The 7043-nt window shown below is 34.5% G+C and overlaps 1 pseudogene; it reads left to right on the top strand.

Moving 5' to 3' along the window:
- Nucleotides 1-682: 682 nt before the first annotated feature.
- On the top strand, nucleotides 683-3044 carry LOC110314481 (annotated as a pseudogene).
- Nucleotides 3045-7043: the final 3999 nt, after the last annotated feature.

Here is a 7043-nt window from a genome sequence, read left to right as displayed (position 1 = left end):
TATATATATATATATGTATATATACAGATTCATATATATTCATATATATGCACACACATATATATACTGATCCATATATATATATATATATATATATATATATATATATATATGAGTATAAGTAATATAATACTGTTTTAATATGACAAAGTGAACATCCATTTATGTATCTTAAAGTTTAATGGGTATGTTAGTAATGTCTTCTAAAATTGCCTGTGTTTTCTGCAATACAGCATATATCTTATTCTTTGTGCATTCTCCATTGTGTTTTACCTATAATATGAATCCACACATATGATTCAATATTATTTTCTTATAAAGTTATTTATAAAAATGAAAAATTCTCCTAGACAAAATATCTATTAGGCAAAAAAATCTTACACAAATAACTTTCTAAAGGAAATAATATTTATATATCATATTTGTGGATTTATAGTGTTCCTGTCAAAAATTTTTAACTTATACCTAAGTGTGAAAATCCCTATTTTAACCCTAATTTTATACATACTAAAGTTACATTTCCTCTTTGGAATCTGTAGTTTATCTTTAGGGTAATACTTTTAAAAATCTATCAACTTGTATTTTCCAACAACTTTAGAAATCATTGTATATTGTAAAAAAAAACAAAACAAAACATTCAATTAACCATAGAGACAGAAGCAACGACTTTTGGAAAAGGACTATGGTAGCTCAGGAACTAAGACCAACAATTGGTAAATGGGGTATCATAAAACTACAAGCTTCCATATGGTAAAGGACATCATCTGTCAATTGAAGAGGCTGTCTACAGAATGGGAGAATATCTTTGCCAGCTGTATTAGTGTCTAAAATACACAAAGAACTTATAAAAAATAAATACCATGTAAAAAATAGTCTGATGAAAAAATCGAGTATGGAACTAACGGAATTCACAGATGTCAAACTGTAAATGGCTGACATACTGCCTTGGTTACACTTGTTATACTGAAATTAATACAAATATGGCCAATACAAGCTTTTCTTTGATGTGACTATCACATCTTCATGCAGTTATTTGAAGATATCCTTTTCAAACAATACTCTATTTTTTTTTAAATATTCCATTGTATTTTGTCGTCTTCAAACCCAAAACTTTCTAAGGAACTCGGTTTCATCTTAAGTAGAATGGGATGTAGAAACATAGACCTGTTTACTCCTGGGACTCATGATTAGTTAGTTGGCTTGACTTTGTCGGTGTTCCAATAGACATCATGAAGAAACTGAGTTTCAAAGAAATCATGAGCTCACATGAAATTTTCGTTTCTTTAGTCTCATTCCTTCCTAGAAAAAAGGATATAAATAAGTATTGGTTCTGTTATTAAAAATTAAAAGTGATTGGGGACATTGTTTTGGAAATCAAAGATGTGTCTGCTATTATATATATTAAAAACAAAAAACCAAAAAAACAAAAAAAAACAGAGCAGGGCAGTGGTGGTGCACACCTTTAATCCCAGTACTTGGAGGGCAGGTGGATTTCTGAGTTTGAGGCTATCCTTCCTGGTCTTGAGTGAGTTCCAGGACAGCCAGGGCCACACAGAGAATCCATTCATCAAACAAACAAACAAACACCAAGCCAAACAACAAACAAACAAATAATAGATCTGAGAGACACATGATGGTACAGATCTGCAATGTAATTCCTGAACTGAAGAGGCTGGCAAGAGGATCAGATGTTGACTGATAAATAATGAGGGGGTGTCTCAAAGACTAAAACTTTTCTTTTGGAAAAGAGAAATCTTAATTGGGACAAGAGAGTCAAACTGTTTCTGACCACATTCAATGAACATGGTTTCTCAACTTATTGGTAGCACAATACTCATTACATGTATACTAACTCCTATGCATATTCCTGAAACCTAACAGTTTTTCTTTTTTTGTCTCATCAAGGTAAAAATAATAAAAGTGTAGCTTCAAAACCCCTCAGGCTCCTGCTGGGGTCCTAAGGCAGATGCCTACTCTGACAATGCCAATTTGGGAGGCATCAGTCTGGGTCTAGAAGAACCAGGAGCACTGGAGAATGAAATGTGATCCAGCATTGACTTTGAAGACGCCTTTACATTGGAGGCAGATATCCACCTTTCCCAACTCTTCATTACCCTCACAGACAAAGACAAGGTGCAAGCCCATGAAAACTGAAGTTATCAGCAGCCCCTCCAACCAGGTGAGGAAGCATGACCATAAAGAGTCCAAACTCTTTTATAGAGTTCCTTGAGCCAAAATTCAGTGCCAGGACCTTGTAGAGGTAGAGGGGGCTGTGGGAAGTACTGGGGACAGAGAAGGGGCTATTGACAACATCCCAAAGCATTTGAAGGACAGGGCTCCCAAAGCAACCCCAGCAGGCACAGCAGAGCTAGAGGACAGGGGGCAAGAAAGGCAAAGTGGGCCAGAGAACAACTCCAAGATACAGAGGAACTTAAGAGGTCAAGGAACAGAGTAAAAACAGAAGAGAAGCCCACCATCCCCAAGACCAAGAGGAAGAGGAATCCACCTGAGCTCAGCCACAACAACTTTAAAAGGTCTTGAACCCACCTCAGTATGTAGATGCTGGAGTCCACGCAGGTCTTTCACACACTGGGGAAGAAGGGTGAGAAGAAACCTGGCATCTTCTTCTAAGGTGATCTGAAAACATTCAGCAACAACAAAGATCCTGCACTAGGCCCAGACATCCCAGAACTGCTGGATATGCTACATGGGGTCAGGGTTCTGAAAAAACCCAGGCAAGAAGCAGAGAGCAGAGAGCAGTACTCATGGCAATGTCCATCTTGATCCCAGTATGAACTGCCCCACCTGAGCAAGTCAGGTTAGTACCTCTGCCTTTCCCAACCCTGAACAAGCCTCAAAGGAGACCTGATTTAAAAAAGCCTCTCTCCCTGGCTTCAAACAGGGCCACAGCAGCTTATCCTGTAGGTAGTTACTCCCATTCAGCTCATCCTACCACACTCAGGCCACCCCAACCAGCTCCTGTTAGGACATCTTTGATGGCCTCTGCCAAACCAGCCCTGGCAATTTCCTCCAGTGCCACATGACATTATGTAACCAACCCATCCAGTCTAGTGCTGTGCTTCATTTCTCTGCCTCAAGGCCTGAACCTTATGGAGCATAATCTCATACTTTACTCCAGGAGGGTGCCATGAAGAACGGGGCTCAACAGGAATTTGAGAATGCTGCCAAGTATACCTCTTCTGGGAAACTACAGCTTTTCCTTCAGAGGGAAAAGGATATGGAAATTCCTCGATATTATAGCTATGCAATTTAAGAGCTGGACAGATCTTTATAACAAAGTATTTTTCACCATGGACAAGAAGAAATATAGTCACCATTACAGATATATACAAGGACAGAGAAATGTGTAAATATGTATATACATAGGTACATGTGTGAGAATATAGAAGACTAAGTAGTTATAGATGGATAGACAAAATATTTATATCCATATATATTTAACTACAAACTAAAATTGCCTAAAATATGTTAAGTTGGTTATTTTATTTGTGACTAATATGTCTACTGAAGTTCCTTTTAATTTCAATAACTTAATTATATCATATTTATATGAAATAGAACTCAGGAAATATTTATTTAATATTAAATCAATGGAGAAAAAAGATTCCTGGGGCCCCTGCACATTCAAAATTATTTAGTTTGTATATATGTTGGGTTTTAAGAAGAAATTTCTTTTAATTTTAAATAAAGTCCAATTGTTATAATGACTGCAAGGAAATTAAAGCAGCTAAAAGGAATTTTTTATATCACAGTGCAAAAAAAGGCAAATAAAATTGCATTTTAAAATGAAAGTTCTTATTTGATAAGTAAAATTAAAAGGGACTCAGTTACTGACCATGAGAAAGGTAGCAGTTATATGAAGTATATGTTTGTATGAAACAAAATGAATTAGGAACTATATTCTCAAAAGTATAACAATAATTAAATGGAAGCCTTTATTGAGTTCTTTCTTATTCTGCACTTAAATAGAAAGCAACAGTCAAGTTTGTTTACAATGCCAGCATGTTTTCACAGATTACTGATTGTTTATGGCAATCTTTTCATTACTTTATTATACATAACAACTTGATTGTGACAGGGGACAATCAAAAGAAAGCAATTGAGTAGAGTCCATTTTTTCAGTCACCGTACAAAGTAAGTTGAATTATTAGTTGGATCCCTCATGATTAATAGCTCCTCAAATTGCTAGTTTGTAATCACAGACAGACAGGAGAGAAATGTAAAATGCTCTAATCATCATTGTACAGTCAAGGGCTAGTAAAGCATCCTGCTGGGATAAGCCCCATTGAAGACTTCGCTCATCACCTTATCCTTGTATCTTCCTATGGCAAGCTTTACAATACCCATTCAAAGTGAAAAACCTAAATACAACATGTAAGGAAATAGAAATTAACAAAAACAAGGTGGAATGATTTGGAAGCTGGAGAAGTTTGAAAAAAAATAGACCCCTATATCCCTAATTTTATATCATATATTTACATTGGTAATTTAGCCAATATATGTTAACTGATTGCTTACATTTTCAAAATTAATCTGTTGCACTTTGCTCCTTTAACTCAAATTCTTTATGAAATAATAAACAACATATCTTGGGAGGTACATTAACATTTTGCTAATAGATACATTAAGGAAAATATTTCTTTCTAACAGCTTAATTATATCTGCAGAGAAAAATAAACATGGAAGGTAAATTTACATGAGCTTTCCTCTAGATTATCTGTCACCTTGCATACACATATGAATACCTTTATTTGATGAAATGGGAGTCTTTCTTTTGAAATTAATACATAATAATTAAGTATGGGTGATCAGCACAGTGTAGTGCAATTATATCCATTAAGACAGAGAACTGTTTGAACTTTTTAAAGAGGATAATTGTGAGAAGAGAAAAAAAATCTTTACAAATACAAAACTCAAGATTCTGCAGCAAATCTGGTACCATATTTTGTCCCTTTGGTAAGTTACATTGAGTGACAAATTACGTTCATCATAGTAGCAGAATAATTCTGTATTTCCATGTATTACTTATTGATAAATGAGGTTTATTAGTTTCCTCATGTAACCAGATATAAATTCAAATAAGTTATCTTGTGACAGTAAGCTATACTCTACTAAGAAATTTTCTTATATAGGCAGGCAGAGTGTCTCTGTCATGGACTGTTCAGAGACACATAAACCAGTGAACATGTATATTTCCCTAGTGAAAAGAGATTTGGGGGACGGTCAAAAAGATGGTTCAGCAGATAAAGGCACTAACCTTTAAGCCTGATAACATGAGTTAAATCGTTGGGATTCACATGGTAGAAGAAAAGAACAGACCCCTTTAAGTTTTCCTCTGAGCACAAGTGAATACAAAATAAATAAACAAACAAATAAATAAGCAAATACATACGTACAGAGATGGCACTACCCACTGTGAGCTAGATCCTCCCACATGAGTTATCAGTGAAGAAAATGCACATACAGGTTCTCCCACAGACCAGTCTGACTGAGGCCAGTTCTCAGTTGAGATTCCTTCTTACAAAATGATTCCAGTTTGTGCTAAGTTATACAACTATCCAGCACACAAATTGCTGTGATTAACAATAGAGTACACTTTAGTTTTGCTTGCCAGGTGGCAGCCAAGAAAGCCACCATGCCTTTGCTATTACTGCAAAAGGACGTGGCTACTTTTCTTTGGTTTTCATTGTGCAGAATCTTCCATATGAACAATATGAGGGCTTTCACTCTATCTTGTTTTGCCCTGTTTGGCTGTCATCTTTTGGAGTCCTGTTCTTTTCTGAGAAGGAAATAGAGAAGGAGTGGATCTTGGGTAGAGGAGAGGTGGGGGTAAGCTAGAAGGGAGTGGAGGAAGTGAAAACTGTTGTTGGGATGTATTGTATGAGATGATAATGTATTTTCAATAATTTTTAATGTTTTCTTCATCAATATGGAAAGACAGGGTATGTAGAGGAAGCTTATTGTCTAAGAGCAAGCTCTTCCCATACAGAGGACCAAGGTTCAATTCCTAGCACTTAAGTGGCAGCTCATGGCTACCAGTAACTCTAGTTCTAGGAAATCGGATACTCTTTTCAGGCCTCTTCAGACAATGAATGTACACAAGCAGTACACAGACATGCACAAAAGTGGTACACAGTCATACTTGCAGTCTAAACACCCATATATATATATATATAATACAACACTAAATGTAAAAAACAATGTTGAAATATACAAATAAAATACTTTAATAGCAAATTATATGATATACACATATATCATATAATTTGTTATTAAAGCATTTTATTTGTATATTTCAATATTATTTAAATAGATTTCAAAACAATAATATATATATATATATATATATATATATATATATATATATATATATATATATTACAACTAAAGGTGAACTAAAGGTGAAACATTAAACTTTCTTTTAGATATGCTATTTACAAGGGGGGAGGGAATACTTTTTTTCTGGTGAATGAACTAGATGTGCTGGTTTCTTTTACATATTCCTAGTTATTTATCATAGTGTTGAAATTGTAAATTGAGTGATAAGATACATACAATACAGATTCTACTCCCTTACTGAACTCTTGCTAACTAACAGCTTTCTCATTCATTCTCTTCTATTTTCCATTAACACAATTCTAACATCCACAAAAATGCTAATTTCCTTTCCTCACTCAAAATTTTATGTGTAGATATTCTTCATCTTATCAAATTGTATGTTTTATTGAGTAAAATATTGAATAATAGTGGAGCTAAACTTTACAGAATTGATTACTGTGTTTCCCTATGATATTGTGTTTGAGGCTGAAGTAAATATAGTTAATCATGTTAAAGGACTATTGATTTCTTCTTATTGAGTTGTTGAAATAAAAACTTGTCATTGAATTTTGTCAAATGCCTTTTCAGCATCTATGGAGATGACCATATAATTTTCTTCTTTGATCAATTAATGTCACTGATTATTTAAATAGATTTCAAAACAATAGAATATTCATGGTTCTTAAAAAAAAAACAGCCCTACA

Source organism: Mus pahari, chromosome X (assembly GCF_900095145.1).
Source record: "Mus pahari chromosome X, PAHARI_EIJ_v1.1, whole genome shotgun sequence".
Lineage (NCBI taxonomy): Eukaryota > Metazoa > Chordata > Mammalia > Rodentia > Muridae > Mus > Mus pahari.
Note: the sequence above shows the minus strand (reverse complement) of the source record. Positions and strands in the feature narration are given on the sequence as shown.